Below are 13,133 nucleotides of genomic sequence, written 5' to 3' on the forward strand. Positions count from 1 at the left end.
TAAAAAAAAAAAAAAAAGAACGAAAGCCATAAAGCAAAACCTGACGAAGATAAAAGAAGAAATAGACATCTCCACATTTGGAGACTGTACACTTTCAAAAAAAATTAGTAAAACAATAGAAAATCAGCAAGGAGCTAGAAAACTTGAGCAATTTTTAACCAACTTGAGCTAACTGATATTTAAAAACCACTACATCAACAGAAAATACCACTTATTTTTTTCAAGTGCGCAAGGAATACACATTACTTTTAGGATCAAAAAACATACCTGAGAAATTTTAAGGAATGTAAATCATTAAGAGTATATTCTTTACCCTACCCAGAGAAGCAGTGATGTCTGAGATGGAGGCAGAGACGATGACGTAGAGTGATGGAGTAGCTGAGGACTTTAGATCCTGGGGGGGGGGGGGTTAGGTCAGGCTTGCAGGGTATACCCTTTGGTTGGCAATAAAACATTTAAATATATGTGTGTGTGTATATATATATATATTCTTTGATCAAAATGAATTTACTGTAGAATAAGAATCAGAAAAGTATCTGGAAAATCTCCTAATATTTGAAATTAACATATTTATAGATAATCCAAGAGTCAAAGAAGTCTTGAGGAAAATTAGTATTTTAAGTTGAACTAAAAGAAATATACAAAGGAGTTTCAAATTATTTGTGGGAAATTTACATTATCTTTTAATTCTGTTTCCACAAATTTTTTGAAGCCCCCTCATATATTTCAAAATTTGTTGACTACAGCTGTAGAGGAAAATTTGTAGCCATAAGTGCTGATATTAAAAAAGAAATAATTCTCAAATCAATAATCCAGGTTCCAATTTAAGAAGTTTTAGTAAGAAAAACAAATTAAATCCAAAACATGCAAAAGAAAAGCTATTATAATAGAGAGCAGAAATCAATAACTAGAAAACAAGAGGAAAAAAAAAAAAAATCATTGAATCTAGCAGTTCAGCAGTGGCCCTGTAGACAACAAACCACATTGCTAGGACCACAGGGAAAAGAATGTACTTTATTCTTAAAGAACTGTGGTTTTGCTAGTACTTTTAGTAAAATCATTTACAGACTCAACCTTAGAATTACAAAATACAGAACATATGCTTAATTTTTTAAATCTATGTGCTAGGTTTATCATTATCTTTTATAAAAGTGACAAATATTTATTATATAGTTATTATCTGTTAGGCACAAAGAAATTAAGTAAAGAAGGAAAAACGAAACTCAAAGCTTTTCAGAACAACAACTAAGAGAGAAAGCTAATGTGGTTCTCCTAGCAGAAGATAAAAGAGTTAATGCAGGCTAATGCAAACTTAGGGTTGGTCCTTAAAATAAGAGATTTGTATTCTAGTTTTAATTCATATGGAGGAAAATATCTCAATGCTAAATACTCTAATAAAGTAAGTTTCAATGCACTCAACTGAAGAATCGAGCATCTTCACTACCTGAATTACAAAATGAGAAAATGGTACCAGAGTTAACAACACTCAGACATCAATTTATTCATAAACACTAACTATAGACCAGATTTTAATACATGTGTCATGTCATTCACATAGAGCTCTTACAAAACCTGATAGCTTACTACCCCCCGACTCTTCTAGCCAACCTATCCATGCAGTAGCAATACACATGACCAATTTTGCTTCAATCTCTTTGATAGTAAGGCACAGCAATCTAGTCATACAAAGGGTAAAGAGTGATTAGGAAATTGCCCCTTGGCAAGGGGTGGGGGATGTGGGCAAAAAAAAAAAAAAAAAGTACCCTGTTTGAGAAATCTTTTTAAAGGTTTTCCCTTGTAGTTCATTCTGCTAGACTGAAAGTTTAAAAACCAGGGGTGAACACTATTCTGGTAACTTTGTTGTTGTTGTTGTTATGTGCCATCGAGTCGGTTCCGACCCATAGCGACCCTGTATAGGGTTTCCGAGGGTGTAAATCTTTACGGGAGTAGAAAGCCTCATCTTTCTCCCGCAGAGCACCTGGTAGTTTCGAACTGCTGACCTTAAGGTTCGCAGCCCGATTCGTAACCACTAAGCTACCAGAGCTCCTTATTCTGGTAACTTTACGCCTTTAAATAATAAAGGACAAATTTCTCCAAGTTTTGTTTCAATTTCAATACCAAAAGAGTATCATCTTTAAATGACTCAAAAATCAAAATTATTGTTCCTTCTACCTCTAAGCCTCAAGTAAACCTGTGTGCTTCACAGAAGAAAAATAATAATGGACTTTCTAGCTTTCCGAGTGTGATTCCACCACCTTTACAGAATGGTAAAATCTTTTGCTCTTGGCTACTCACAAAATTGAAACCTTACTCTCCTGCTTCTAGCATGTTAAATGAAAGAGGGTGAGATTAGCAACTGTAACAGCATTTCTCCTGGGAACTCACTGAAGGTGAAGACCAAGCTGTGTCATCTGCCTTAAAAGATTCATGGAAGGAAATGGCAGCCCCATACACTGGTCAACCTACTGGAAGAGCTCTGTTATTTGTGCCCATTCCAGAGATGACCCAACGGAATGAGGAAATCATCGAACAGTATCATTAATATCATATGCAAGTAAAATTCTGCTTAAGAAAATTTAAAAACTGCTGCAACAGGAAACTGCTAGAAACTCAAGTTGGATTCCGAAGAGGACATGGAAAGAGGGATATCATTGCTGATACCAGATGGATCTTGGCTGAAAATAGAGAATACCAGAAAGATGCTTACTTGTGCTTTATCTTTGTTATGGAAAGACTTTTTACTGTGTGGATCATGATAATCTATGAATAACACTGCAGAGAATGTTATCAGAACACTTAACTGTGCTCATGAGGAACCTGTACACAGACCAAGAGGCAGTTATTCGAACAAAACAAGAGGTTTCTGAATGGTTTAAAATCAAGAAAAGTGTGTGCCAGGGTTATATTCTTTCACCCTACTTATTCAAACTACACAGTGAGCAAATAATCCGAGATGCTGGATTATATGAAGAAGATTGTTGCATCAGGATTAGAGAAAGACTCATTAACAACCTGTGATATACCGGTGATACAACTGTGCCTGCTGAAAGCAAAGGACTTAAAATACTTACTGATGAAGATCAAAGACTGCAAAAATCATCACTACTGGACCAAATAAATTACATCATGATAAAAGGAGAAAAGATTGAAATTGCCAAAGAATTCCTTTTGCTTGGATCTACAATCAATACTCACAAAAGGAAGCAGCAGTCAAGAAACCAAACAGTGCACCATGCATTATCTGCCTCACAAGACCTCTTCAAAGTGTTCAAGAGAAAAGATACCACTTTGAGCACTGAGGGGCACCTGATCCAAGCCAAGGTGTTTTTAATAGCCTCATATGCATGTCAAAGTTGGACAATGAATAAGAATTGACGCATTTGAGTTATGGTGTTGGAGAAGAATATTTAAAGTATCATTAACTAACAGTATGTCTTGGAAGAAGTACAGTCAGAATGCTCCTTAGAAGCAAGACTTTCTCTCTATTCCAGACATGTTATCAGGAGGGATCAGTCCCTGAAGGAGGACATTATGTTTGGTAAAGTAGAAGGTCAACAAAAAAGAGGAAGACCACCAAGGATATGAATTGGCACAGTGGCAACATCAATGGGCTCAAGCGTAACAACAATTGTGAGAATAGTGCAGGACTGGGCCATGTTTTGTTCTGCTGTGCATAGGATGTTGTGTTCTGTTTCACTATGAGTTGGAACCAACTTTATGACACCTAACAACAGCATACCACTGAAGTTTCTAAGAAAGAATATGTGGCACATAGTGGTTACAAGTCAGGCTGCTAATCTCACAGTCAGCAGTTCAAAATTACTAGCGGTTCCGTGGAAGAAAGATGAGGCTTTCTGCTCCCGTAAAGATTTACAGCCTCTATGGGTTAAGTGCCATGGGCTGCCAAAAGAACCAAAAGATCTGTTTTGGAAGAAGTGCAGCCAGAGTGCTCCTTAGAGGCCAAGATGACCAAACTTCGTCTCTCATACTTTGGACATGTTGTCAAGAGGGAACAGTCGCTAGAGAAGGATATCATGCTTGGTATGGTAAGATGGAGGATCAGAAAAAAGAGGAAGACCCCCCAACGAGATGGATTGGCCAGGTGGCAGCATCAATGGACTCAAGTGTGGCAACGGTAGTGGGGTTAGCCCGGGATCGGACATTGTTTCATTCTGTTGTGCACAGGGTCACTATGAGTCGGTGCCAACTCGATGGCACCTAACAACAACAACATGGGTTAATGTACCAGACTGCAAAGCCGTCTGAACTGCAAGGTCAGCGGTTCAAGCTCACCAGCTGCTCCTCGGAAACCCTATATAGGGTCGCTATAGGTCTAAATTGACTCAATGACACTTAACAACAACAACAACAAAGGGGAAACTATGAGTCAGAATCAACTCCACGGCACATAACCACCACCACCATCTATATCAGTACACCAATTATTTGGAAAAACAGCAAACAATAGCATCCAGTTTCCTCATTCTGGAGTGACATCTAACAATTCAACCCACAGAGTAACTGTAGGAAAGTAGAATAGCAAAGCATAAAATCCTCAAAGCATTCACTGACATCACTAAAACCCTAAGATGCTCTTTCATTCTCAAATAATTTTGATCACAATAAAACATTTAAAAAATTATAATAATTTTGAGAATTTCTACATCTTTAGCTATTCTCTTACCACTCACAAGGTACAAGGTATATTTAGACATAAAACGCTCTGAAAAGTCACGCTGTAAAGAAATCTGCTTTAACTTAACCCAGAATTTTTTAAACCTTATTTTGATCACATAACAATTTTCCACAATGCCTATTAATATTGAAGGAAACTATTATTTTGAAAAGACAAAATGAAACTCCATGATAAATGCTAGCAAAAAAGAATCTTTTAGGGTCAGGCAAATGTTCAAATAGCTCACATTCACCACTTTTTGTAATCTGTGAGATTACAGCAAAATAACAACCTCTCTGGGAATCCATTTTCTCATCTGCAAAATGGGTATAATATCTCCCTCACAGAATTTCTGTAATAATCAAAACAGTACAAAGCCTTACACAAAGTATGAAATAAATGAACTTACATTTATATATTTTTTAAATTCCTTCTAAATTCTAAAGTTGCAAAAATGCATTTTTTAATTTGAAAAAGAAATTATAACAGAAGAATCCTTGAGAAGCACAATTTCCCATGGCTCTGCAACATTTTTCATCAACTATAACTCTGGCAGCATACTGGTTATGAATCGGACTGCAAAGCTTAAGGTCAGCAGTTCGAAACTACCAGCAAGCTGTTCTGCGGGAAAAAGATGAGGCTTTCTGCTCCCGTAAACATTTATAGCTTGGGAAACCCTGTACAGGGTCGCTATAGGTCGGAACCGACTCAATGACACGTAACAACAACAACAACACAGGAGAAGCCACATTTAAGATTATATACTACACTCACTGATTGTTGTTGTTGTTAAGTGCCCGTCGACTCGGTTCTGACCCATAGCGACCCTGTACAGGGTTTCCGAGGGTGTAAATCCTTACAGGAGTAGAAAGCCTCATCTTTCTCTCACGGAGCAGCTGGTAGTTTCGAACCGCTGACCTTAACGTTTGCAGCCCGATTCGTAACCACTACACTACCAGAGCTCCTTACTGATTAATAAGGCTAAAAACAGAATTTACGTTGTAAAATATATATGGCTTCAACGATAAAAACACTAGAAGAAAATGAGCCTAACAGTTGTTTTTTTTTAATCTATTTTTGTCAGCAAATAATTAACAATTATACTGTGCCTTACACTTAAGCATCTTTACATGCATAATCTCATTCGATTCACACAGAAACCTAGTGAAATAGATAAGCAGCTATGGATCCTCATTTCTAGAATGAGGAAACTAAGGCTCAAGGCTTCACATAACAACCAAGGTCACGCAGATGGCAAATGGCAGAATCAGGACTCAAACCTTGTTCTTCTGCCCTAAGAACACATCAGAAAGGGGGTGTCTTCTAAATTTATGCAACATTTTCTCAATTCACAGGATTATTCTTTTCTTCAACAAATATTTTTAAACATCTTTTAGGTGACAGGCACCACTATGTTGTCAATGCCGACCCATAGCAACCCCCTATAGGGTTTCCAAGGAGTAGCTAGTGAGCTTGGACCACTGACCTTACAGTTCAAAAGGCTTTGCAGTCTGGTGCATTAACCCACAGTGCCACACCAAGACTCCAGGTACCATGTTAGACAATGCAAATATACTGCAAATAAAACGCTTAAAAAAACAACAACACAGTATCTTTTTCTTTAAGGATGCTTACAGACAACTGGAGAAAGATAGTAATATTTACAAAATATAGTAAAATCAAAGAAAGTTTATCTAAACCTCTTTGTGGAAGTCAGGGAAGGCTTCCCAAAGGAAGTAGCATTTGAGATGAGACTTGGAAGCTGACATGTGAATTTGTGTCAGCAAATACAAGAACTGTATTTGCTGACACAAACCTTGAGGAAGCGCCTGGTGCAACAATGTAAGATAAACACTGGTCTGCTAACCACAAGTTCGGTGGTTCAAATCCACCAGCCACTCCTTGGAAACCCTATGTAGAGTCGCTGTGAGTCAACCGCACTCAATAACAAACTATAAGGGAGAGTAAGAAAGCATGGACTTTGCAAAAGATCATAAAGGACACTGAGTCCTACGCAAAGTTTGAATTTTACCTTTTAATGATAGAAAACCATTGAATAATTTTGAGAAGAGAAATAGAGTAATATCTGTTAAAATGTGTTAAAGACAACAAGAGAGTTGATAAGCAGACAAGACTAAAAACAGGGAGAACTTTAAGATGTTAAGAATTCAATGCAATATTTCAGATAAGAGCTGTTGTGGGTTTGAATTAGACAGGCAATATAGTACAGAGGGTATATAGATTCAGAAATATTTAGAAAGTAGTAGACAAGGAAGAAGGAACAACAGTGATGTTCACTTTCTAGCTTAGGTGAGTCAAAAACTGGAAGTGTCACTAAAATAGCAAATACTGAAAGGCAAACTGATAATGTTGGAAATCCTGAGCTTGAGTTACCATGGGATACTGAGAGGGGTATGTCTAGTACATAACAAACAACTGGAAACAAGGGTCCAAAGTTTAGTACAGCTGTGGTAACAAAAGTGCATATACATAAAAATGTTTTATCAATTATTAAAGGTGAGCTCTGGTAGCGTAGTGGTTACGAATCGGGCTGCGAACCTTAAGGTCAGCGGTTCGAAACTACCAGCTGCTCCGCGGGAGAAAGATGAGGCTTTCTACTCCCGTAAAGATTTACACCCTCGGAAACCCTATACAGGGTCGCAACCGACTCGATGGCACATAACAACAACAACAACAATAGTACTAGTGGTTACGAATCGGGCTGCGAACCTTAAGGTCAGCAGTTCGAAACTACCAGCGATCTGTTCTGCAGGAGAAAGATAAGGCTTTCTGCTCCCGTACAGATTTACAGCCTCGGAAACCCTGTACAGGGTCGCTATGAATCAGAATCGACTCCATGGCATATAACCACCACCACCAGTACTAGTATCATTTCAGAAGTAAAGCAATCATTTTTAACCACCATTATTTATGTAATGCTTTAAGGTTTACAAAGCATTTAAGCAATCCGTAATCTGCATTTATGAAGATTACAGCCAAGAAAATTCATTGAAGTAGTTCTATTCTATAATACATGGGTCTCCATGAGTCTGAATTAACTTAACAAGCTTCATTATTATTATATTTCATACTTTTGTTATAAACTAAGTTAGGGAGAAAGGTTATATTCCTTTTCCTATTTGATCAACAAACACTTACTGAGTATTATCATATACTAGGCACCATACAGAGTTCTGGGATGGTGATGAAGATAAGCATTGGACTGCTAACCATTAAGTCGGTGGTTCAAACCCACCAGCTCCTCTTGGAAACCCTATATAGGGTCACTATGAGTTGGAACCAACTCGAGGGCATTTAGCAACAAGGCACTGTATGGAGTCCAGTGTGGTACTGTAATATAAGCCTGGACTACTAACCAACCACAAGGTGGGTGGTTCAAACTCACCAGTCACTCCTCAAAAACCCTATACAGGGTCACTGAATCAGAAACGACTCAACAGTACTTAACAACAAGTACTGTACATGACACTAAACAAAACACCAACAACAAAAATCAATGCCTTTATAGGCCTTATGGAGCCCTGGTGTGACACTGTAGATTAAGCACTGGACTTTAAACCACATTGCTGGCAGTTCAAACCCCCAGCTGCTCCTCAGAAACCCTATACAATGTCACTATGAGTTGAAACCAATTTGATAGCATTTAACAACATCATAGACCTTAGAGTAAGTTAGTGTGGTGGCTCTATAGGATAAGCACTGGATTGCTAACCACAGGTCAGTGCTTCAGGCACACCAGCAGCTCTACAGGAGAATGACGTGAAGATGTGCAGCCTTGAATCAGAACCAACTCTGTGTCACCTAGTAACTCCACCACAATAAACCTTACAACATCATAGGAGGAAGCTGAAAACATGCAAATATCCATGTTAGAAACTTTTAAGTACCACAGAAAAGAAAATGAAGTGGAGAAAGAGGATTAGGAGTGATTTGGGGGTGGTGTGGGGATGGATACAATTTTAAATAGGGTTAGGATAAAGTCTGAAATAGTGATACTTAAGCAAGGACTTGCAGAAAGTGAAGGAACCAGCCACTTGTGTTACTGAAGGGAGGAAGAAAGAGATGAACTATTTTACCACTAGAAGAGATACCTAGGTGCAAAGAAAGGTATGGAAAAAAAAAAAAAAGCATAACTGATACGTTCACGAAACAGCTAGTGTAGTGGAACATAATGAGCAAAGGGAGGAATAAAATAAACGGGAATTCAAAAAACTTAGCAACCTTCACTAAAGTCATATAGCAAATAAATGACAAAGCTAGGATTTGACCCAGGATGCACTACACCTGTGTTCCATTAGTCTAATCTGCCTTTTATTAACCCACCTAATTCCCTCCAAGAAGTCTAAATTTAAATACTCTCAAAAAACCTAACTTTATAAATGCATTTAAAGAAGAGAGGCACAGGCCCTCCAGTTAGCATTTCCAACTACAATGGGAATTTGATAATCATGATGTCTAATCTAAATCCAGTAACATTCCAGCCTATAATTTAGCAGATTATAAATTCCATTTTCCCCAAAAATGCAGCAAAATCTTGAAACTCTGATAAGGGGGCTAAAGCATGACTTTCAGGTTCAAGTAACAGAATGCCTAGGATTATGGAAGCATTGTTACATTCCTTAATAGTTTAGCATTTAGTAGTAATAACAAGTTCACACGCTGTCAAAAGAGCTTTAACTTTTTTGCAGTTACTATGACTCCTTGGAATCCTGGTGTGACTGTAGAATAGCTCTGGACTGCTAACTGTAAGGTCACCGCGATTCAAATCTAACAGCCACACCTCGGAAACCCTATACAGGGTTGCTATGCTATGAGTCAGAACCAACTCAACAGCACTTAATAAACGTACATGATTCTTTGAGGTCTGGGATTTGACCATTTTGTTTTAGAAGTAATAAAGTATGTCTTTATTCATCTGTTACTTTTTGTACTATCATCCTCCCATACACATACACACACAAACAAAGGTAGTGGCTGTTGACTCATGAAGACCCCATAACCCAAACTCTTCATAAATTCTTGCCAGTTGATAGCAATTTAAGGCAAAAGCTAGGGAGTTTTTGAGGGCAACACCAAACTTTAGGCGATCTAATAAGTATTTCAAATAGGTTAAATACTAATGACCCTGGGCTTATTCATCTCCTAGCAGATGAATGCAAAAACTGTATAGGACTATTTCATATATCCACAAAGGAGAAAATAAAAGATGGAACATGAGGAAGTCAACAATTCCAAATCAGACTTTAACTCTTCAGAGACATTTCTAACTACTATACAAAAACAGGACTCTTAAGTCAAAATCCCCAACCAGTATCTACAGAAAAAGCTTCACAGGGATATCTGAGGATAAAAGTAAGGTCCGAAGCCATCTCATTAACATGGCTAACAGAAATTCCACAGCCACCACCCCTACCAAAAAAAAGTCAGTCCTTTTCAACACAATTTCCTTATATATCTTTTCCCAGGCTTAGCCAACACAGGAGAACTGCAATTTTCTGTGGCATTGTTCCATATAGACTGGATTCTTCCTGAGCAAAAAGTAGACAGTTTTAGGCAGGGACTAGATTTACTATAATAAATCTCTATGTCTTTTTATTTTTTCCCTTTCCCTCCAAACTGCTTCAGAAAATATCTGACTATTGTGCTTTGATATATAATGATTGTTGTTGTTGTTATGTGCCATGTAATCAGTTCCGACTCATAGTGACCCTGTACAGGGTTTCCGAGGCTATAAATCTTTACGGGAACAGAACGCCTCATCTTTCTCCCGCGGAACAGCTGGTAGTTTCGGAACAGCTCGTAGTTTCGAACTGCTTACCCTGAGGTTTGCAGCCCTATTCGTAACCACTATGCTACCAGAGCTCCATTGATATGTAATGACACAGGGTTTTAAATACTGCAAAGGGTCTGGAAAACAAAATCACTTGGCCCCAGTTATGGCTCAAATTTTATAATCTCTCTAGCAGTAGTTTTAATCAACCAAAGCTGGTTTGGGTTTTCTCAATGAGCCAAGGAACAGGAGCCTTCCAAGCTGAGTGCAGAGGGACTGCTTGTCTGCATGACTCCCAAAAGGTTGACTAACATGGAATATGCTCCAGAGTCTAGAAGTCAGAACAGCACAGCTGCTGTTCCCCTACACATGCACCTCCAGCTTGGTGGGTGGGAGAAAACAAAGAGAGTCAGAAAACTGAAAATAAAAGCCTCTCTCATTTACATACACCACAGAAGATTCCCTGCTTAAAAACTAGAATACGAGAGGTCCCAGCATATAATTGTTGTTAAGTGCCTTCGAGTTGATCCTGACCCACAGCGACCCTGTGTAGGGTTTTCCAAGGAGCAACTGGTGAGCTTGAACCCCCGACCTTGCAGTTCCAAAGGCTTTGCAGTCTGGAGCATTAACCCACAGGACTCCACATAATTAGGATACTGATATTGACACCTCTTCTACCCTGCTGTTCTCTAACCCAAGCAAGCTGGAGGTCCGTCCTGGTCCAGCCCAGACTTTTCACAGGCACAAGAGAAAAAAAAAGAGAAAATGGGGGAGGGGTTGGTTGGTTTGCCACACACAAAAAAGCAGGGGCTCCCCCCACTACACTGTAAGGAGTTACTGCCAGAGTTTAAATTTGAAGGGTTGATCAAGGAATCTGATTAACTTTGCTTTCACATAGTATCTAAATGCAGTCTGTATTTAGATCCTATTCTGACTGGCTCTAAACAGGAAGTTAACAGATAACACACACTGTTCGAGGAAGTAAACTACAATGTCCTAAAGATGGATGCTTCTGTCAGTCACAAATCACTAGCAGCTCATCAAAAGTGTTCTCAAGTAAGGAATAATCAGCAGGACAGAAGTCTATAAGCCTCACCTGACCTCAAACTGAGTCACTTTGTCTACCAGTCCAGCCTGCTAATTAATGCTCATCTACCTCAATCTTTACCATGCAACTAAAGTAAAAACTATAGTTCTCTAAAAATATATACCAAATTCCTCTGCAACACCACTGTTAGCATCTCCAGAAGTAACCTCCCCAACCAAATACCATGAGGAATGCTCTTCTAAGACAATATCTTATTAAGACTGCTCCAGCACAAAAATTTGATTTCAAGGAGTTGTTCACATCAATATTATTAAAGTTAGCTGTAAACTCCAAAGCAGGTTAATTCCTCAACTCTGTACCACCACCAGAAAACAATCAGAAGGCATCTGCACTGCAAGGGAGAACGAGAAAACTGATGAACATAGGCGGACAAGATGGCTTTTCACTCTTTACCACAAACATGCACACTATCTATTCAAGAAACGCGTTAAAAAAAGAAAGAAAATATTGTTTTAAAACTACAAAAGCACCGGCCCTTCTCCAACACAGATGTGTTAAAACTGCTGTTACTCCAGCCCCAGCAAGTCCCACCAAGCTCTCTTGGTCTGGCCTGAGCACACTGCTCTTTTCCTGTGCTGACAGCGAGCAAGTCTCCTCCATCACGATGTCGCGCACACAAAAGCCCTCCCAATCATCCTGAACCCGAACTGAGAAAACCTGGTTCTCCCGCTGACAGCGGAAGAAGGGCAAGGTAGAGGGCTCCATTAACGACCACCACAATCCCACCCACCCCAGTCAAGGACTCCCACAGCACCAGCCCTGAGAACTAACAGCCTGTGCTTGAAGGGAAGTTGATGGTCAGGACAGAGTCCCAAAAAGCTACCGTACCTTGAGGTCCGGGCAAAGCCGCCTCCGGCCCCGCGAAGGGGCCCCCAACCTCTGCGCTCTCAGGAGAGGCTAGAGCTTTGGTGTGATTGAAAGCAGGGAAGCCCTAAGTCCTCTAAGTCCCACCCGGTTAGGAAAGGCTAAGTTCGAGTCCCATCGACCCTCGGGCACTGAACGAGGAGCCAGCCCCAGGAGGACCCCATGGTGGCGGCTGGGAGAGAAGGACCCACACAGGTTGAGGCAATTCCCTTCCCCTGCGGGAGGGCGAGGGAGCCGTGGAGAGCGGAATAAAGGGGAAGGTTCCGCGCTTCTGCGTCCTCCCCCTAAAGAAAGATAATGAGCCCGTGCTTTCTTCACCCTGAAGGAATGATTCCCCCATTGGTCCCCGTCGCCGGCAAACACAAGACGGCGAGAAGGGAGCGGCCCCCGCACCCCCAGGGCACCACTGGCAGTGCAGAGAGTTAAAAAAAAAAAAAAAGAAGGGGGCGCGCTGGAAAGGAAAGGAGGGGAGCATGGCGGGCATGAGGCGGTGAGTGAAAGCGGGGATGGCTGGGGAAACCAGGAGCGAGGGAAGGGAGAAAGAGTCAAAGGAGAAGAAATGAAGGGACCCGAGCTAGGGGCGCGCGAGGCCCAAGTGAAAGACCGGGGCGCGCGCGAGGAGGGGGAGGGGATGAGGTGAAGGGGGAGCGCCAGGCGGGGGCGCGCGGTGCCGAGGTGGGGGGAGGGGGACGCTA

The 13,133-nt window shown here is 40.3% G+C and overlaps 1 protein-coding gene across 1 annotated transcript in view; it reads right to left on the reverse strand.

Annotated features, from left to right (window-relative positions):
- Positions 1–13,133, reverse strand: part of GATAD2B (GATA zinc finger domain containing 2B) — a 147,222-nt gene that overhangs the window by 133,635 nt on the left and 454 nt on the right. The window lies entirely within an intron of this gene.

Source organism: Chrysochloris asiatica, unplaced genomic scaffold (assembly GCF_000296735.1).
Source record: "Chrysochloris asiatica unplaced genomic scaffold, ChrAsi1.0 scaffold00042, whole genome shotgun sequence".
In the NCBI taxonomy this organism is placed as follows: domain Eukaryota; kingdom Metazoa; phylum Chordata; class Mammalia; order Afrosoricida; family Chrysochloridae; genus Chrysochloris; species Chrysochloris asiatica.